A 22,855-nucleotide genomic window follows, 5' to 3' on the forward strand; every position below is an offset into this window, starting at 1 on the left:
GTGGTGGCTGGTCTTGGTCTCTGCTTAGGTGGTCTTGACTATAACACTATGTAAAGCTATTTAAAGGGCCGTTTCATTTAACTAAAAAGAAATGTCATAATACTAATGGTCAGATATTGACTTAGCAAGCAGAGTTAATAGAGACGGTTCAGTTTAAATATTTAGTACTTTACTGTAAGTTACAGTGTGGGACCATTATTTGATAAGCGCCATCATATTCTGTGTCTATAAGAATAGCAAAGTATGATGTAAACCTGCAACAGCGCCTCCTACAGTCACAATGTGCAGTGGTCACAGAATATGGTGTAACGTCCCTGTTGGCGAGAAGCTAATCTTGAAGGGGAGTTAACGTCAGCTAGCCAGACTGCATATTTCCAAATGTTGGCACATTTGACGGCACTAAAGTTTAATTGCCGGTAAATTTATTAACCACATGCAGACATTGTTTATTCTAAATAAGAGAAATAACAATCTCTCTGAAAGACAATGGAAGAGATTTCATTTTGTAATGTTTGCTGATGGATATATTTACATTTTCCCCTCCTGGGGGTTTCTGTGGGCTCTAGTGTCCCTTATATGAAAGAAGGCTGACAGGAATGTAGAAAGGAAAGACATGCGGCAAATATCGTCAGGTCTGGGAATCAAACCCAGGACGTCCGTGTGGAGGATTGAAGGTTGCGCTACTACAGCACGCCCCCTGATGAAGAATATTTTCATTTTAGTTTTTGTTAAACTGAAGGGTTCATTGTGTGACCTCACATTTTGACTTTTTTTGTCCAGATCTCCCACAATGCAGTGTGTGCAAAGAGGAGGAGGATCTAAATGAGCTCAGAAACATAGAGAGACACTTCACTTCAGATCAAGATCATCCAGAACCTCTGCAGATAAAACTGGAACAAGAGGAACCAGAACCTCTGCAGATGAAACTGGAACAAGAGGAACCAGAACCTCTGCAGATAAAACTGGAACAAGAGGAACCAGAACCTCTGCAGATCAAAGAGGAAGAGGAGCAACTTTGCATCAGTCAGGATGAAGAGCATCTTGTGATGAAACAGGAAACTGATGACATTTGAACAAACAGCAGAAAAACTCAACAGAGACTTCAGAACAAGAAACGCACATGAAAGCTCAACCAGACCAAAATCTCTATGCCTGTCAAATTTGTGATAAAACCTTTTCTAGAAATAATACCTTGATGAATCACATGAAAAGTCACACGGCTAAGAAACTTTTCAAATGTTCCACCTGTGGAAAACTTTACCCTCACAAGAGTCGTTTAATTGATCACATGAGAATTCATACAGGTGAAAAACCGTTCACTTGTGCAGCTTGTGGAAAAACGTTTCATCTAAACGACTCTTTAAACAAACAAGAGAATTTTTTTGGTGAGAAATCTTACACATGCACAATCTGTGGAAAAACTTTTGTGTCTAAATGTCAGTTACTTGCTCATATGACGATTCATACAGGTGAGAAACCTTTCTCTTGTGAAAACTTGTGGAAAATGTTTTCAGAGGAAATCTCAGTTAGTTAATCACATCAGAGTTCACACCGTGAGAAACCTTTCTCATGTGAGACCTGTGGAAAAAGTTTCACTCAAAAGCAAAGTTTAACTGTTCACATGAGATTCACACGGGTGAGAAGGTTATCACTTGTGGCACTTGTGGAAGAAATTGTTTGAATAAATCTCATTTAGTTCAACACATGAGATCTCACACAGGTGAGAAGTCTTTCTCATGTGGGGCCTGTGGAAAATGTTTCACTTATAAACATAGTTTAAAACTTCACGTGAGAATTCACACTGGTGAGAAGCCTTTCTCATGTGAGATTTGTGGAAAAAGTTTCACTCATAAAACCAGCTTAACTGCTCACATGGTAACTCATACAGGTGAGAAGCCGTTCTTATGTGGAACTTGTGGGAAATGTTTCCCTTATAAAATAAGTTTAAATTATCACATGAGAACTCACACAGGGGAGAAACCTTTCTCATGTGGGGCATGTGGGAAAAGTTTTGCTTTTAGGTCTCATTTACTAAATCACATGAGAACTCACACAAGTGAGAAGCCTTTCTCATGTGGGATTTGTGGGAAAAGTTTCACTCAAAAACGGCACTTAACATCTCACAACAGAATACACACTGGTGAGAAGTAGCTTGCATTAATTTATCAGCTGGCTGATTAATAAATGTTGATTTTCTTAATTTTGGGACATTGGTGATCAGCAGATACATGCATATGAAGCTGATCTGATTCCTCAATGTTATTGACCTCAGCCACTGTTCTGTTCTCTGCTGTGAGGTTTGACTATTAGACCAGCTCACCATGTCATGTCTGCACCCTTAGTGAAAAGCGAGGAAAATGTTTTGTGTATAGATCCAGTTTAAGTCATCACATGAAGATTCACGTGGGTTGGAAGCTTTTATTTTGTAGATTCAGTAGAAAAAGGTTCACTCAGAACAAATGTAACTGTTCACATGAGAACTCGCACAGGTTTGATGGCACAATGTGAACCTCAAGATTCTCAGTAAGTTGCTGTTTTGGAAGTGGAGTAATTGCAACTGACTTGGATTTTATTCTGGCAGTTTTATATTTCTATTTTATTTAATCAGACTGAGGGAGAGATTGTCTCTAAAGAAACGATGACTTTAAATGCTTTGAGATTTAGACTTCTAAAATGTTGGAAACTTTATTGTGTTTTTATTCTTTGTACTTATTTATTTTATTTCAGTGATTTGAAATAAAATACCTTGACATTTGAATAAAATGTCAAGGTATAGTTGTAGAAATGGATGCATTTCTTTGACATGGTTTTAATAATTTTTCTGCTTAGAAAATGTATTGATGATATGAATTGAATTTCAGATTGAAACTATTTGTATAATTTTAGAAAATAAACTATTATAATGCTGATCTTTTTCTTTTCCTGTTTAGTAGAAAATTGTGTGAAAGACTAGATTTACATAATTATAGAGGCTGGAATAAAACCTGTTTAAAACAAAAAGTAAATCAGGAAAACCTTCATATACATAAACAGCAGCAGTCCACAGAGATCATCTCTTCCTCAACGTTGCATACATTCTAATAAAGTCGATATTCTTTTCATTCAACACTTAACAGACTGAGTTCTATATTTGTACAAATAAGAGCTAAAACAAAATGAGCCATAATTTAACAAAGAATGAACCTAAATAATCAAAACTTTAAAATTCAAAGCAAGTACAATCAATCATTTTAAACAACCTTCAATACTTAAACTGGTGAGTTAGAAGTGAAGGAGTCATGAAACAAACTATATTTTGATCTTATATAATAGTAAAGGTCAGGTTTATCATTCTATTTATTTAATATTCCTGCTGGAACAATGTTCTTCCTGTGTATTTTCTTTTGAAGTATTTGGTGAATTACTGAGTAACTGATCATAACACCTCATCCAATATTCAGTGTCTCCTCAGACTGACAAAAGTATAACAGTCATGTGAATATTCTGGTATTTTAAAGAGTATTACTGAAAATATTGATACCAATAAGGAGTTTGGTTTAGAGGCCAAATTTACCACAAGGGCCAATGTGATCGGTTTCATGACGACACTTAAAAAAGAATGAAACAAAACGACAGATCAATATTTTATAATTTGATATAATAAATGAGCCAAAGAGCCTCTTGAGTCACCAGAGAGATCCAGGTTGCAGAAACCTGGCAGATTGAACAGCAGCTAAAAGTGCAGCAATTTATTAAAGTAAAATTAGGAAGGTTAAATAAATTTACCTCTAAATATTAATAAAAGGCTTTATATTTAAACCACCAGAACAATAAAAGCATCCTGGTTAACTTCATACTTATCTAAAAATATCTTTATAAAAAAGAAAATTTATATGTGACTTTCACAGAATCAGGATTTTATTAGTTATTGCAAGAACAACAAAACATCATCAGTGTTTTCTCCAGACTGATCTATTGTAACTAAACCACAGGTGTCAAACTCCAGTCCTCAAGGTGACCTGACGTGTTTAGATGAGCCACAGGTACAAAACACTGCAATGAAATCACCCTAATTAGCTCCTCCTTGTGGATCAGATCTGCAGAGCCTTAATGACATAATTACTCTATTCAGGTGGTGCAGCAGAGGCTCAGCTAAAGGTTTCAGGGCATCAGCCCTCCAGGACTTTAAAAGAAGAGACTCAGCAGAAATTTAAAGCCAAACTAATAATCACTTCCAGTTTCTTCAGCACGGCAACAGTGAAACACGTGAAAAATAAAAACAGAGCAAATGTCTGGCTTTACTTTTCCTCTTGAAGACTGTTTTGTAGTTTAGTTAAATATTTCCGTGTTTTCAGTAAAAATGTCTTCAGTTCAGCCTCAGAGAGAGTTTATCAAGCAGCAGGAAACTCCTGCTGAAGAAACATTCACAGAGTGGAAAGAAATCAACGTTAAGATGGAGGAAGAGATGGACGATCAGCGCAGACTGATGGATTTTACCCGGATACCCAAGATCATCTTGCACCGGATAGGTACGAAACAGCTGCAGTAGCTGTCATTATTTTAATTGATTGTATACATTGATATTAATTTAATTGGTGAATCAATAAAACCAGAGCACACAGAGCATGCTCCTTGCTCTGTGATAGTTCTGTGCTGCCTGGCTTCATGCAGCAGGAGAAAAAGTGAGAACTGTCACAGTGTTTGGTTATTTCTGCTTGTTGCTCCTTGGTCTGTGTTCATGATGGAGCGTTGTTTACCACTAGTGCATTGCCTTAATTGCTATGTTTAAATATGGAATCCTTTCCTCTTTCATCCAGTTTTCACTCTGCGCCGTTGTTTTTTATTTTAACCAGTTATGAGGAAAAGTGGTGAAACTTTAAACTGCGACTGTCAGTTGCTCAACGGATCTCGTTGCTAGGTAACCAGAGTGTTTTTTTACTTATTTCAAACAAATAACATGAACATACATACAGATGTTAATTCAAACGTTATAATTAAATCAAATCAAGAATAATTACAGATATTGAAGGTGTTGATTTTAAACTCTAGAAAGTTAAATAAATATATATACATTGGTAAAATAAAATATGTACTTTTTACTATATTATACCAAAAGTTAAAGTTTTTACCAATTTCTTATTGTTAAAGTTTTTCAACAGAGCCAATATACAAATGGATTGTTCGTACTCGGCTGGAGTCCAGTTTAAAAAACCATCTTACTGGCTCCTCATCTGGGATTTTCTTTCACTGCGCCTGTTTTCTCTATTTCAGTCTAAACTCTTGGTTTTTTACTTTTCTCCATCTTACGGCTGTATTTCCTGCAATGAATTACTGTTTCTTTTTACTCTTGCCTTGTCTGGGTAACCGCTCTCAACCGTCCTCACTTTGACGCCATCTTTAACGTTCGGTTCGTTCCAGAATCGCATCAGCGAGCCGAGCTGCATTCAGTCGTAAAGTTTGTTTTTATTCAAACTTCAGCAGTTTTTTGTTGTCCTTCTGGGGTGGTGACATCAGTTTGTGACATCACAGAATCTGATGTCACAAAGAGTGATGCACCCTTTGAGGAGAGACGATGCATCACTTCTGAATCTACGGTCATAGCTATTGCAGCAGTTGGAGAGAAAGCACAAGGATTGTATTATTCGCGTGTTGGTACATTTTCTGATCGATTTTCGAATTTGAGAGAAAGAGTTAAAAATGAATAAGAGCTGTAAGATAAATAAGTCTACCGATTGCAAAGACAAGGAATTGCAACGGATCATAGCGAGACAGACGCAGCAGCTCAATGAAATTTTGAAACAAGTCAGCATGATGTCCATCGAGCGAAAGTCTCTGCTGAAAGCGAATGAGGAGCTGAACATCCAAGTTCTCAACGTGAAAAAAAGCTGCGCTTGAAGTAGACGCTCTCCTTCGGCAGAAAGACGAAGACTTGAAAAAACAGTTGGAGGCAAATAAAACTTTAAAGGAAGATATCGTCGATCTAGAGAAGAAACAGGCCACCTTGGAGGAGAATTATACTGCCTTACAGATCGAAAAGACTGCCTTGGAGGAGAGAAACACAGCGTTAGAGACACAAAACATTGTCTTGGAGAAGAAGAAGGACGCTCTGGAGAGAAAATATATTGCAATGGGTCAGAAAAATGCAGCCTTAGAGATTCAAAAGAGAGCTTTGGAAGAGAAAAACTCTGCCTTGGAGAAAAAGAAGAGCACTCTGGAGAAAAAAAGCATCGCCTTGGAGCTAAAGAACACCGCAATGGAGAAGGAAAGACCGCTCTGGTGCAAGAAAGTACCGCACTGGAGCAGGCAAACACTTCCCTGCAGACGGTAAACACCGCTCTGGAGCAGAAAAGCACCGCTCTGCAGCAGAAAAGCACCGCTCTGGAGCAGAAAAGCAATACCTTGGAGCAGCAAAAACGTGCCCTGGAGCAGAAAACCACTGCCTTGGCACAAATAAATACCACCTTCAAGCAAGAAAACACCACCCTGGGGCAGAAAAACACCGCTTTGGAGTTGGTTAAAAGCTCTCTGGAGAAGGAAAACACCAGTCTGAAGCTGAAAAGCTTCGCTCTGGAGAAAAGAAGCGCTGCCTTGGTGAAAATGAGCACCGCCCTGCAGCTGAAAAGCTTGGCCCTGGAGCAGAAAACCATCGCCTTGGAGAATATAAACACCGCCTATGAACAGGAAAACACCGACCTGAAGCTGAGAAGTCGCGGAAATGTCTCGGAAGAGGAAAACCAGACCAAAAAGACGAGGACAGAGTAGAACAACAGAACCGGCAGCCACCTGAAGAGGAAACCCACGGAGACAGCCAGTCGGTTTCAGACCAGCCAAGGAGCAGCGGTCAGTAATCGCACGTCTGATCGGAGGGATCTCCAATTCTATTGTGCACACATACCGAGTAGGTACTGCGAAGTACTGGGTTGAATTCTAATTAGAAAGGACTGCAGTGTCAAGGGAGCTTGACACTTAGGGGCTGATGGCAGAAGATGCTGGCAGGAGAGCTTGGGCCCGCAGGACTGCGGTGCCATGGGAACTTGAGGCCTCGAGTTCCCAGACCATCAGATCTAATCTCCTTCGTCGCCAGGTCATCAGATACTCTCCGGCTGACCTCCGGGGCTTCATGCCGAGTCTTTTTGCAAGAATATTGCATGCTCTCCCCTTGCTTGTGTGGGTTCTCTCCGGTACTCCGGCTTCCTCCCAAAGTCCAAAAGCATGACTGTTAGGTTTATTGATTCCTCTAAACCCATCCTGAGGTGTGGATCTAATGTTTTGTTTACTGATGCTGATCAAGTGTCTATTGCAATATATATTGTTGTTTAGTTGCCATGAGAGAGGGAGTTGATTCCAGATTTCAGGATCAGAGTTCAGTAGATATTCCAAATGTTTAATATCTTATCAGATGTCTTTGAGATTGATTGATGTATTTATTGATGAATTATTCAGATCTTTTAGAGTTTTTTTTTTAGCGTAATCTATCTCTTCTGCCTTTGACCTTTCTCCTGATGATAACAAAATACATCAATCAATCTCAAAAACATTTGATAAAATATCAGTCAAATTCAAAAATACTCTTTTGACCCCAAATTGAAATTAAATGTTGAAGCTCATATGAATTCAAGTTTTTTAAAGAGTTATTGTTGTTTACATGTTGTCCATGTAAACCTATTCACACCAGTGGAGTCTAAAAAAATCAGCTTCAAAACATCAGGAAATGATGTAAAACACCACTAATGTGTATCTACATGTTTCAGTGGATCGGTGTAATAAATATCGACCTGAACAGGATAACTTATCTGCTCCTGCTGATTCGTTTAAAGTCTCACATTGATTTCCAATATCAGTCAGTGAGGCGGCGCACCTCGTTCTTCTGGTCTCAAACCGGATCCGGCTGCGTCTCTTCCATGTTTAAATTCTGCTCTGCTTTATCCTGCTGCTTTTTCTCAACCAGTTTATCCCTTAATCCTCACATCTGACTCTCACGGTGGATTTCAGAGTTCTTCTGTTTTTCTTTTTAATTTTAATCTGAAGCCAGTCAGATATTGAGCTGGGCGATTTGGGCCGCCCTGCCCCCAACCGTCCGGCGCCTCATCTCCCTCCGTTTTCTCTCACTTTCCCTTGATAAGGTTTGCTCAGCACTTTCACTTCAGTGCCGCTAAATAGTGAACCATTTATAGTGAAACAATACACAGATACAAAGAAGGCTGACAGGAATCTGGTAAGGAAAGACAAGCGGCAAATATCGTCGGGTCCAGGAATCAAACCCGTGACGGCTACTTGGAGGATTGAAGGCATCCAAACGTGGGTTGCGCTACTACAGCACGACCCCGATGAAGAATATTTTCATTTTAGTTTTAATTAAAGTGAATGATTCATTGTGTGACCTCACATTTTGACTTTTTTTTCCAGATTCCCCACAATGCAGTGTGTGCAAAGAGGAGGAGGATCAAAATGAGCTCAGAAACCCAGAGAGAGACCAAGATCATCCAGAACCTCTGCAGATAAAACTGGAAAAAGAGGAACCAGAACCTCTGCAGATGAAACGGGAACAAAAGGAACCAGAACCTCTGCAGATGAAACGGGAACAAGAGGAACCAGAACCTCTGCAGATGAAACGAGAACAAGAGGAACCAGAACCTCTGCAGATGAAACTGGATCAAGAGGAACCAGAACCTCTGCAGGTGAAACGTGAACAAGAGGATCCAGAACCTCTGCAGATGAAACTGGAACAAGAGGAACCAGAACCTCTGCAGATGAAACTGGATCAAGAGGAACCAGAACCTCTGCAGATGAAACGGGACAAGAGGATCCAGAACCTCTGCAGATGAAACTGGAACAAGAGGAACCAGAACCTCTGCAGATGAAACTGGAACAAGAGGAACCAGAACCTCTGCAGATGAAACGGGAACAAGAGGAACCAGAACCTCTGCAGATGAAACTGGATCAAGAGGAACCAGAACCTCAACAGTTCCAAGAGGAAGAGGAGCAACTTTGCATCAGTCAGGATGAAGAGCATCTTGTGATGAAACAGGAAACTGATGACATTTTGAACAAACAGCAGAAAAACTCAACAGAGACTTCAGAACAAGAAACGCACATGAAAGCTCAACCAAACCAAAATCTATGTTCTTGTAAAATTTGTGATAAAACCTTTTCTCAAAATAATTCCTTGCTGAATCACAAGAAAACTCACACGGCTAAGAAACCTTTCAGATGTTCGACCTGTGGAAAACTTTACCCTCAAAAGAGTCGTTTAATTGGTCACATGAGAATTCATACAGGTGAAAAACCGTTCACTTGTCCAGCCTGTGGAAAACGTTTCCATCTAAACAGCAATTTAAACAGACACAAGAGAATTCACTCAGGTGAGAAACCTTACACCTGCACAATCTGTGGGAAAAGTTTTTTGTCTAATTCTTATTTACTTGCTCATATTGAGATTCATACAGGTGAGAAACATTTTCCTTGTGATACCTGTGGGAAAAGTTTCCGGAGAAAATCTCAGTTAGTTAATCACATCAGAGTTCACACGGGTGAGAACCTTTCTCATGTGAGATTGTGGAAAAAGTTTCACTCAAAAGCAAAGTTTAACTGTTCACATGAGATTTCACAGGGGTGAGAAGGTTATCACTTGTGGCACTTGTGGAAGAAATTGTTTGAATAAATCTCATTTAGTTCAACACATGAGATCTCACACAGGTGAGAAGCCTTTCTCATGTGGGATTTGTGGAAAAAGTTTCTCTCAAAAACACAACTTAACTTCTCATAACAGAATTCACAGGTGAGAAGTCTTTCTCATGTGAGATTTGTGGAAAAAGTTTCACTCATAAACACAACTTAACTTCTCACAACAGAATTCACACAGGTGAGACGTCTTTCTCATGTGGGTCCTGTGGAAAATGTTTCACTTATAAAAAAAGTTTAAACTTCACGTGAGAATTCACACTGGTGAGAAGCCTTTCTCATGCGAGATTTGTGGAAAAAGTTTCACTCATAAAACCAGCTTAACTGCTCACATGATGACTCATACAGGGTGAGAAGCCGTTCTTATGTGGAACTTGTGGAAATGTTTCTCTTATAAAAGAAGTTTAAATTCTCACATGAGAACTCACACAGGGGAGAAGCCTTTCTCATGTGCTACCTGTGGGAAAAGTTTTGCTTTTAGGTCTGATTTACTAAATCACATGAGAACTCACACAAGTGAGAAGCCTTTCTCATGTGGGATTTGTGGGAAAAGTTTCCCTTATAAAAAAAGTTTAAATCGTCACAGGAGAACTCACACAGGTGAGAAGCCTTTCTCATGTGTGATCTGTGGAAAAAGTTTCACTCACAAACAGCACTTAACATCTCACAACAGAATACACACTGGTGAGAAGTAGCTGTACATTGATTTATCAGCTGGCTGATTAATAAATGTTGATTTCCTTAATTTTGGGACATTGGTGATCAGCAGATACATGCATGTGAAGCTGATCTGATTCCTCAATGTTATTGACCTCAGCCACTGTTCTGTTCTCCACTGTGAGGTTTGACTATTAGACCAGCTCACCATGTCATGTCTGCACCCTTAGTGAAAAGCAAGGAAAAGTTTTGTGTATAGATCCAGTTTAAGTCATCACATGAAGATTCACGTGGGTTGGAAGCTTTTATTTTGTAGATTCAGTAGAAAAAGGTTCACTCAAAACAAATGTAACTGTTCACATGAGAACTCGCACAGGTTTGATGGCACAATGTGAACCTCAAGATTCTCAGTAAGTTGCTGTTTGGAAGTGGAGTAATTGCAACCGACTTAAATTCTTAAATGTAGCAGGTTTTGCTTACAAAGCATTTTAATCTGGATATTTAGCTGAAATTCTTAAAAATTTTATTCTGCCAATTTTATATTTCCATTTTATTGAATGAGACTGAGGGAGAGATCGTCTAACTATGTGTTGAATGCTTTGAGATTTAGACTTCTGAAATTTTGGAGTCTTTATTGTTTATTCTTTGTACATATTATTTTAATGATTTGGAGAAATGGATGCATTTCTTCGACATGGTTTTAAATAAATTTTTCCTTACAAAATGGTTTGACGATGTGGATTGAATTTCAGAAAGAAAAATTATTGAAACTTTTATATATTAGATGAGAAAGTATCATAATGATGGTCTTTTTCTATTTTTCTGTTTAGTCAAAGACTGACAGAATCGATTTACATAAACAGAGACTGAAATAAAACCTGTTTGAAACAAATAGTAAATCAGGAAAACCTTCATATATAAACAGTTAACTTCTCACATGTCATTAATTTGATTATATATTTAGAGGCACAAGAAGGCCTCCTGACACAAAAGACTAAAGTTGAAAACAAAAAATAAACTCAAAAGGGCTCTGGGGGCATCAAGGGTAAAAGGGGCAGGGCTCAAGTCTCCAGACCCCTCTGCATGTGCCTGCATATGAATGCTTGTCTTCCTAAGTTACCATCCAATGAAATATCTGAAAATACAATTTAAACGATGTTAGAAAAGTGGCTCTGCAAACTCCGGCCATTATTACTTCCTGCACCTCCTGGTTTGGCTGTAGATTGTTGATCCACTTTCTCTTTGTTAGGTGAGTTTTTTCTAAATTTATTACTTCCTTGTGACCGACTACCTTCAAAACCACAAAGATAACGTTTTTCTTTCTCTCTAGAATGGTTGGAACAACCACACATGGCACAGACTTAAGACATTTTGATGTTTAAGTCAAAATGCCTAAATGTGCTGCATTTACTTTCTGACCCCACCTCCATGGTAATGGCATCGGTGCTCCATCATTTGAAACCCAGCAATTTATGGGAAAAAAGAATAATACACTGCTTTAAAATGTAAAATACTTATTTCAAGTCATACATGTAAAAGTCAACAATGTAAAAGCTGAACTCAATAACTCTACATGACACAGAACTGCAAGACACCTGAAATCCACAGAAATTAAACCTTCCTGAAGACATTTCCCCTCTTAACTTCAGTATCTAATGGGACACTGATGGGAACCTTAAGTACAAATGTGACTGAGAAATAAAACAAAAAACTGATTTTAGAAAAACAAAGCTGGTAGACAAAAATGGACCTCAAGTCTATCTTAGTACAAGACATTCAGAGCATCGACTTGGCTTTGGATGAATGGATATTTTTGTGCAGAATTGGTATGGATTTAATTTACAAGTAAAGGTAAGATGGGGAAAAAACATGTTTTTGTTTAGTTTTTTTAATGAAATGTGCATTTGTGGGCCACAGATGTATGTCTAAAGAATTCAGTAAAGTAGAAAATGTTAGCTAATCTACCACAGCATGATATTATAAAAAACACTATGACTAAAACAAACTACTGCAAAAAACTCAATGTTCTGTTCTGTGACCAAAATTCTTTATTTTTATGTTAAATCCTAAAACATGAGATTGTTATCAGTTGCTATTGCAACAAGTCTGCGTGTAGCTTGGGTGATGCAGAGTGAGAAAGTGGTTTAGGTTTCTCCTTTGCTGTGGATCATAACATGAAACAATACACTACATTTCTAAGTTTCACCTAGTCACTACAGCTATGGATGACGTGTAAAAGAACGGTCTTTCTGCCAGCGTTGTATGCATGAGCAAAATTTCTGTGCGTAACCAATAACATACATGGTGTCTGTTTATACATTGTAAAGCCTCACCGCACGTCACTGTTTCACACCCATATGAATCTTTATGTGTTTAAGTAAATGTTCTTTCACCCTGAAACTCTTTCCACAGGTCCCACATGAAAAAGGCTTCTCACCTGTATGAATTTCATATGCCTAGTTAAAGTCAGTTTTTGTCTGAAACTCTTTCCACAGGTCCACAAGTGAAAGGCTTCTCACCTGTGTGAATTCTCACATGCTGAGTTAAAATCAGTTTTCGTCTGAAACTCTTTCACAGGTCCACAACTGAAAGGCTTCTCACCTGTGTGTGAATCTCATATGCTGAGTTAAAGTCTTTCTGTCACTGAAACTCTTTCCACAGGTCTCACACCAGAAAGGCTTCTCACCTGTGTGAATTCTCATATGTTTAGTTAAAATCCATCGGTCACTGAAACTCTTTCCACAGGTTGAACAAAGTGAAAGGCCTCTCACCTGTGTGAATTCTCATATGCGCAGTTAAATTCGTTTTTGTCTGTAACTCTTCCACAGGTCTCACACCAGAAAGGCTTCTCACCTGTGTGAATTCTCATATGCTTAGTTAAAGTCCCTCTGTCACTGAAACTCTTTCTGCAGGTTGAACAAGTGAAAGGCCTCTCACTGTGTGAATTCTCATATGTTTAGTTAAAGTCCTTCCTTCACTGAAACTCTTTCCACAAGCCCACAAGTGAAAGGCTTCTTACCTGTGTGAATTCTCATATGCCTAATGAATTCGGTTTTGTCTGTAAACTCTTTCCACAGGTCCCACAATGAAAGGCTTCTCACCTGTGTGAATTCTCATATGCTGAGTTAAAGTCTCTCGGTCACTGAAAACTCTTTCCACAGGTTGAACAAGTGAAGGCTTCTCACCTGTGTGAATTCTGATATGCCTAGTTAAATTTTGTTTATGTCTGTAACTCTTTCCACAGGTCCCACATGAGAAAGGCTTCTCACCTGTGTGAATTCTCATATGCGGAGTTAAATTCCCTCTGTCACTGAAACTCTTTCCGCAGGTTGAACAAGTGAAAGGCCTCTCACCTGTGTGAATTCTCATATGCCGAGTTAAACTCGTTTTTTGTCTGTAACTCTTTCCACAGGTCCCACAACTGAAAGGCTTCTCACCTGTGTGAATTATCATATGCTGAGTTAAAGTCTCTCGGTCACTGAAACTCTTTCCACAGGTTGAACAAGTGAAAGGCTTCTCACCTGTGTGAATTCTGATATGCCTAGTTAAATTTTGTTTTTGTCTGTAACTCTTTCCACAGGTCCCACATGAGAAAGGCTTCTCACCTGTGTGAATTCTCATATGCTGAGTTAAATTCCCTCTGTCACTGAAACTCTTTCCGCAGGTTGAACAAGTGAAAGGCCTCTCACCTGTGTGAATTCTCATATGCCTAGTTAAATTTTGTTTTTGTCTGTAACTCTTCCACAGGTCCCACAACTGAAAGGCTTCTCACCTGTGTGAATTATCATATGCTGAGTTAAAGTCTCTCGGTCACTGAAACTCTTCCCACAGGTTGAACAAGTGAAAGGTTTTACTCCTGTGTGAGTTCTCATGTGTGTCTTCAAGTTACTGTTTCGAGAAAAGGTTTTATCACAAATTTTACAAGAATATATTTTTTGCCCTCTGTGAATTTTCTTCTGTGGTTTTTGTTTTTCAGCATCAGTTCTGTCTTTCTGCTGTTTGGTTTTCTCATATCTCTCCTTTGGTTTCTGTTCTTCCTTTCTCTTTTTTCCTGGGTCTTCAGAATTGCTTCCTTCCTGATCCTGGTTCTCAGTTTCTGCAGAGCCATGAGAGATGAGTTGGTTCCTCTGTGGTTTTGTGTCATTGAGAACCTCCTCTTCTTCACACACACAACATTGTGGAAGATCTGGGAAATAGACAAAAAAAAAAAAAAGTTTTTTAAATGTCAATCAAACAAGAAATCCACTTTGATGCCTTCATGTATCAAAACAGGATTTTCTTAGGTTATTCTAAAATTACAATCTGACAAAAATGAACATTAACTCAACTAATAAGTTAACGTTGTATGTTCTAGAACATTGGATGTTCTAGAATGGAACTATGACCAGAACTTGTTTCATTCTGGTCATAGCTCCATTCTAATGACCAGACTGGAACTAGACATGAGTCAAAATATGATATTAAGGATCTCCAGGTGAGCAAATAAGATGGCAATAGCTTAATCTAGTAGCTTCCTGACAAATATTACATAAAATCTTCTTCCTCCATGTAGAGAGAGGAAGAAGACGCCTACATGGAGGAGGAGTCAGATGTTCAGGTCACCTGACTTTTGGACGTGTACCCTGACGACACACACGGTGTCGCAATTCGACTGGGAGATTGTGGACCAACGCTGGTGGTGATGCGGGCTGTGTGCCTGTAATGGGCGCAGGGGAAGTGCACCCATTATATGTCACCAGATATATATCACATTAAAGAGTGACATAAAATGCCTAAAGGGAAACCATAAAGTAATTTTTAATCTCACCCGCTGATATTGTCAGACATTGCTCCGCTCACACACTCAACACAAACGTTCAAAAGCACAACTAAATCTCAGCCTTTACTTTCCTGGGATTCACAGCAGAATTGGTAGCATTGGGTGATTGTTGTTAACCACACACATGCAGAAAATAATGGCAAAATGAACCAATTGAAAATATTTGACATGAATATTGGACAATTTGGAAGATTAAATATGAAAGGTGAAAATGTACAATGATAAAATTATTTAACGAGTTTATTTAAGACACAATTTAGTTAATAAATCATTTACTATGTTTACATTATGAAAATGGAAACTTAGCAGCCAGACAAGAAAGTTGCTAAATATGCTTTTGATTGTTGTGATCATTATTATCACCTGGTTGCACTTCCTGTCAGGTCACCATAAAATAATTCCCCAATGAAAGTGGAGGGCGGGGCTTTGGGCGGGTCTAACACTGACCTTCTTTAACTTAAATTTGAGCCGTTATTCTGTCAGAATAGCTGACATGCATTGAGTACAAATGAGCATTAAGAGGCGCTGTCAGCTCAGCATATGTGACAAGATACAAGAGAAAGTCAATAAATATTTTCTAGTGATAACTGGATGGATAGTAGCGTTGCTGTAAACAAATATTTCAGTAACTGAGTAATCTATTAATTATTCTTATGATTAATCGAGTAATCGGATTAAAAATTTATATAAAATATTGATAAATCTGGTATAACACCAGTGTTACTATCAGATATCAATATCAATCCAATTTTTTATATTGGTGCATCCCTAACAGTGATTTCTTTATAGTTTAGAAAACTGACCTGTAACAACATCAAATAACATAACATTGGAAGATGCACATTCTAGGCTAAACAATCACAGGATAGGGGAATTAAAAAACTGTGTCGGTGATATTCAGGGTGCACAGTGGGTCAGGAGAGGAACCGCAGACCCGTCAGAACCTAAAGAACCAGACATCAGTCTCTTCATCCCTCAGTGATAGAGACTGAGAAATAATATGAATGGCAATTTACAGATCAAATCATACAAATAGGTTAATAAATATTGCGAAGAGAAACCGACTCAGAGACAGTGCAATAATATTAGCCTGCATTATCTTTTCCTCTCAGGTTAGGGCTCTGCTTTGCTGCACAAGCATCAGACTTTTCCCTGAAATAAGCTTGTAGCTATTTTTATTACTTATTAGCCATGTTTAGGACCCTGAATGCAGGAAGTCAATGTAAGACCACATTGTAATGATGCCCCACATGCTACTAGCAGCATTTAGGCTAACATTAGCATTTTGGCTCATTTTAGATTATACACTAATTTTAACAAACTGAACGGAGCAAATCCATGTTAGTCAACATGCATGTGACTTTCCACAGACTATTGACTATAATTCAGCTTAGCTTAGCACTGATGCTAATTGTTAGCATCAGAGCGCTGGGTCCAAACAGGAGCCACACTTTAGCAGGCACCGGTTACATTTATCCAGGTATTTTCTATTTTTACTTAATTTGAGCCGATTCTTTAAATAAGTATCCGAACACAACGATTATTTATCTGTAAAAACTCTCTTTAACTTGACTAACCAGTAAACCGTGAAGCTGTTTCGTACCTATCCGGTGCAAGATGATCTTGGGTATCCGGGTAAAATCCATCAGTCTGCGCTGATCGTCCATCTCTTCTTCCATCTTAACGTTGATTTCTTTCCACTCTGTGAATGTTTCTTCAGCAGGAGTTTCCTGCTGCTTGATAAACTCTCTCTGAGGCTGAACTGAAGACATTTTCACTGAAAACACGGAAAAAATGAGTTGAACCTCAAACTCTTCTTCAAACAACCGTCTAACAAAGGAAAAGCTAAAGCGAGCCCGCGTGCTCTGTTTTCATCTTCCCCGCCTTCTTCTTCTTCTTCTTCTTTTTTTATGGCGGTTGGCAAGCAACTTATTGATGTGAATTACCGCCATCTACTGGAATGGAGTGTGAAACGGGATGCTACATAAATATTCTCCCGCACCCAAAAAAAATTATTATTATTATTATTATAAATAAAATATTCTTTCTACCAATTTCGTTTTCTTAAGGTGATTATTAAATAACAAATATATTCAGAAATGTTCCCCGTGTTTCACTGGAGCTGTACTAAAGAAACTGTGAACGATTCAAAAGTTCCGCTTTAATATACCACATTTTCTTTCATATTTAAATTTATTGAGCATGATTAGATCAGTGGCGGAGCTAGACTTTTTTTCAAGGGGTGGCCAAAGGGTGAGCAAGGCTTTATCAGAGGGGTCCATATACAAAACGGACCGTTCCATGGAACGAAAGGAAAAAATATTTGTTTCCTTTCGTTCCAATTTAATTAATATAACTAGTGAGCTTATAATTCAAAGCTTTCATATGACATAGCCTACTTACATTTCAGTCATTATAAAACTTAATGGTTTTTCACATATTATTACCACACACATTTCAAGCAAGAGCTGGGAGATATAAAACATTACAGGGCAGCATGTGCACTAAAACATATGTTAAAAGAATCTGTCTAAAACACGATCTACCAGCACTAGCATGGCTAATATAATAAACCAGGCATTATGCAGCGGTGCACAACCATTTTTTTTTTTAGAAATGTATGACAAGTGCCGCCTCTCATTAGGAAGGTAACAGCGGTTACCGCTGAGCGGTAAAATGTAAATACCTGCAAAACTCCTCAATGGTGTTACTAAAAAGCCACGGATGTGTTTTGGATCAAGCAGGACCCACATGTCAGTTTAACCAATGAACAGCGTCGGGTATCGGGCTGCCTTCAGGGACAGTCGGAAATGACAGTTTTCCTGGCCAATCTTTGCCGATCTCATAAGTATTATATTTTAAAATTACCATTTCCAGTGGGGTGGCACTAGGGGTGGCAAGGGCTCTGTTGGGGGTGGCAAGTGCCACCCCGGCCACCCCTCTGGCTCCGCCACTGTTCTTAACTATGTCAGTTTCGGTTTCGTGTATTGATCACGAAGGGAAATTAAATGTTGTTGTAAGTCATCAATTCAGATTCTTCAAAGAGTTATTGTGGATGGTGATGGCTTTTTGTCAGGAAAGATCTTAGCGTCTGTTTTACAGCAAATTAGAAGAAGCCTCTGACTGAAGGTACTCTGTTTTTCCCAGACTGTCTAAAGAAGAGGATGGTCAGAATGTCCATGGCTCCTCCACCACTGAAGTGGAGAAACATAAGGGAACCCAGCTGACACAAAAAAGTAAGAAAACATATTTTTACCCAAAAAACAATTTTAAATATGGATGAATTTGTGGCCAAATGTCAAAACTGTTCTTTCTTCGTATATATTGCCTTTCTTTATTTAACCCCATTTTCTTTTCGCTGTTTTTGATTTTTCCATTAACTCATGTCACGCGATTAGAGTTGACCAACACCTAAAGCAATTACCACGTCGATCATCCATGGAGATACCAGCACCTCACAGGATCAACAACTGACACCGAAGGCAAGATTGAAGATGTCACCATTAGAGCTTCCCTGCTTGAGGTAAGACAGCATTATTGACAAAGCTTCAGAAGTTGTTCAAGTCAAGTGACTTGACTTTAGCTTAATTTAACACTGAAACCATTTGTATTTTGAGGTTATAAGTCGATTCTATTGTGCAGGGTAAAATCAGATATTTACTGAAGGGTCCAGCCCAAATGATCACTTTGGTTCTAACACCTGTTCCTGCATATCTTTGGAGGGACAGTTTTCTGGCTCTGCAACACTAGATAAGTCACCTGGAGGAATGAAGCGCTCCACCGGAGAAGTTTCATCAAACCTTGGCTCCAGTTCTGATTCTACTTCCTGCAGATCTTCGGTTGACGGGATCTGTGGATGAACAAAGGCTCTCAGGGGACGGTATGGGGGGAGTTTTCTCTCTCACTTCAGGTGGCTGAATGCCAGAATCTCCTGCAGACTTTGTCTCTTCCTCCATCTGGCTGTCCAGTGTTGCCATCTTTTCAGTGGAAGACAGTGCTGTTGTGGCGTTGGAGCGACCTTTGTCGAATGCTTGCGAGAGAATTTCGTGAAGAATCCCTCAATCTTCCTTGGAAGATCTACGAGCTTTGAACTTTCGGCTCTGACTTCTCGAGCGAGCGGGCAATAAATCGGCGTGACGTCACACTGCGTGTGCGGACGATTCACCGTGAAACCGTAGAACCGAGTGCTCGATGAAGTCCAGCAAATATCGAGATTTAGCTACAGAAAGATTCATGATCTAAAGAGATTATTTTAAACAGGATCTAAACGGCGGAACCGTCCTGGTTCTCATGTATTAGAAATTAAAAAGATGGAAAATGAGCAACGCTGGAAGGCATTTTAAATATATAAAATAAACAAACAAAACAGCAACAATTAAAATGATTTAATCTCTCTAAAAAAATTAATAAAAAAAAAATTATGTCCATATGATGGAGTGAAGAAAAAAAAAGCCCTCTTTCAAAAATTTTAAAGAAACCGATTTAAAAACGTATGTTGCCTCTGTTGAAAAACGTAACTTAATAATAAGAAACGTGTAAAAACATTGACCCTTCTTCAGGAATTTAACTATCTCATAAGCAGATCCCTCTGTCATTTGTTAATTTATTTTTCTTCTGCTATAATGGAGCCTTGTATTGCATGTATTTGAATATATTTTGACACTTTTTGCTAATAGTAGAAAAATTACACATTGTTTTAATTGACCAATATATGTGTATATTTCATTAACTTTTATTTTTTTCATTCTGAACCAACAATCAATGTCTGTTTATTATTACTTTTTTTAGATTGTGACATGTCTTTGTGTTAAAGACCCTCTATGTATGTTATTTGTTTGAAATAAAGTAAATAAAGAATAAAAAAACTTCTATTGCCATTTTGAGTTACCATGGCAATGTAGTTGATAAAACACTATGCCCCATAAATCTTTTTTTGTGCCAATTTTAACTTACAAACTAATTTTATGTTAGCGAACATGCTAACGATAACTCAACCAAATGGGAGCCTCAAAATGCCACTCACGAGTCACTCAACATGCTAGTGATAGCCCTCATGCTAACATTTCATTTGTTAGCTATGTTTTATAACTACCATGTAAGTCAACATGCTGCTGACAGTTGTTATGCTAACATTAACGTAATTTCACATAAACCTAAGTTTTACATGCTAAATGGAGCATGTCAGTGTTTGTCAACATGCTGGTGATGACCCTCGACTTACTGGTAGTGTCAGCATGCTAATCACTCTAAACGGTATTGATAGCCCTCATGCTAACATTTCATTTGTTAGCATAAAATGCTAACATTTCATTTGTTAGCATGAAATGCTAACATTTGTAACTATGTAGCTATGTTTTGTAACTACCATGTAAGTCAACATGCTTGACAGTTGTTATGCTAACATTAGAGTCATTTTCACATAAAATCTAAGTTTTACATGCTAAATGGAGTATGTCAGTGTTTGTCAACATTCTGGTGATGACCCTCGACCTACTGTAGTGTCAGCATGCTAATCTCTAAACGGTAGTGATAGCCCCACATGCTAACATTAGCCCTCACAAAGAAATTGCTTTGTGACCCTTATTTATGAATGAGTGAGCAAAATGAGCAAAAATAAAGTGAATCTGAAAAAGTAAACAGAATGACATTATTATTATTCTTTTTTATATATATATTAAAAAAAGATGCTGTTGGTTTAAATCACTCTGCATATGCATCGATGCACCGCTGTTTCTCTGCCAATGTGAAGCATCACATCCTCGAAGCTCCACCGTTTTATTCAAAAGAGGACTTCCCTCCGGGTCGCTCCGAGGACGGCGGTGACTAATTCTGCCTGGTTGTTCATCCAAATTAAATTCCGAATCAAGAACTGCTTGAGAGAGCCTGATTGGGAAGATAGCTGTAGGGGTGGGGAAGTAAAGTGGCATATAACTCAGAAAACCGTCTGCTAACTGCTGTGTGGAGCCCACAATCTGTCACTCCAAGAACTCAATCTGCAGCTTTGAAAGGAATAATTTAAAAGAAATGTCCAAACTGAAGCAAAGGCGCAAACCGGGCTGTGTCGAAGAAGAGCAGCTGAAGCGTCTAACCAAACATCCCCATTTTTCCAAATCTAAACCCGGCGTTTTTGACTCCAAATGATCGATGCACCTTAAAAAACAAGTATAAATGACAAAATTTAAAGTGAGGCTCAGCAACATTTGTATAAATAAAAGTTCCCTTTCAACTGTGAGCTTGATAGGAGAGTCTATCTGCCAAATATGTCAAGTTTCCTTCCTTTTGAGAATTTATTTGCTTTTCTTCAAGCTCCCTGCAGGGTCACGTTTCTTCTACAGATAAGCAAACTATTACTGATACCTTCTCAGAACCTCACTGCAGAAAATCCTTTAAGGAAGAGTTTCATATTTTTGAGTCCACCTCCAACTCCGTAGAAACATTTCTAAAATTGCTTGTTCCTCCTGTGATGTTATTGTCCCAAAAAACATGGAACAGTGAATCAGCAGGGGTTTTTTTTCCTTGTGGACTTTAAAAGGGCAGAAGTTTAAAAAATAAAATAAAAAATCCCGCAGATTAAATCTGAACTTTATTTAATTGTGCGTAAAACTAACAATACATGTGGTTGTTTCGTTAATGGAGTGAAGACTCGTTGCGTGAATTTTTTTTTTTGGTTTCAAAACATTCAACATGGTTCACATCAAGGTCTCCCCCTCCCCCACATATTTCTACAAACTTTAGTTCACAATGTGGTTGGAGCCCGGAGCAGCGATAATCATGTTGTTTAGACATGTGAAGAGTCCAAGATATCACAGAATCCTCCTTCTGGGTCAAATGGAACGGATGGCACCAAAAGCAACCAACTGGAGCAGCAAACTATGAATAAATGCATTTATCCACTAAACCTCCCAACAGGTTTCATTTTCACCACACGTTTTATCGTTGAACACATCTCTGACTGTCGCCGAAGGCTGCGCAAGAAATCACAACCACAACTGTTTCGTTAGAGCAAAATGAAGTTTTATGAGCTGAAGTGACAAAAATTCATACGTACTTTATTTTATTTTTTTTTTTTTTTGTGGTTTGTTTTTCAATGAGAAAAAAAAAGCTGTCAGGCCTTCCTACCTCGGTATTTTAGCCCAGTTCCTCAGGTTCTTCAGCGTAAGCGCCGAATGCCAGGAATATTTAGGTCAAATCCATCATGGCGTCCCTTCCTCCTGAAGGATTAACAAGGTATTCTACCTGTTGCCCTGTAGGTGGCGGCGTTGTTCTCTCGACCTATGACTGAACCGACACAGACTTGCTTTGATATCTAGGACTTTTCTCCCTTTTAAACATAAATAAGACATTTTTTTTTCTTTTCTAAAACACAGTTGAAATTCAGTGGTTCCGTTTTGTGGCATTTTACTCTCGACTGACAACTGCTGGGGCGATTTGTATAAAAGCAGCCCAGTTCCACATTAAATGGGTTTCCGTCGTGATATGGCTGGTCATTTCCATCCGCAGACCGCAGCATTATGTCTAAAGATGCTCACGGCGTTCTGACAATGAGCTGCGTGGTGGTGACTGTGGCATTGTTTGGCCCTCTTCCTTGTCTCTGCATTCTTCTTTAAAAAAACATCAACATAAAACTTAAGGAAGCAAATACATGGGGGAAAAAAATAAAAAATATGTGCCTTCAAAACGAGTCTGAAAGCTTTCCAATCCCATTAGACCGACAGATGA

The sequence above is a fragment of the Poeciliopsis prolifica genome, unplaced genomic scaffold (assembly GCF_027474105.1).
Source record: "Poeciliopsis prolifica strain line A6 unplaced genomic scaffold, Auburn_PproV2 SCAFFOLD249, whole genome shotgun sequence".
NCBI classification, from domain to species: Eukaryota; Metazoa; Chordata; class Actinopteri; order Cyprinodontiformes; family Poeciliidae; genus Poeciliopsis; species Poeciliopsis prolifica.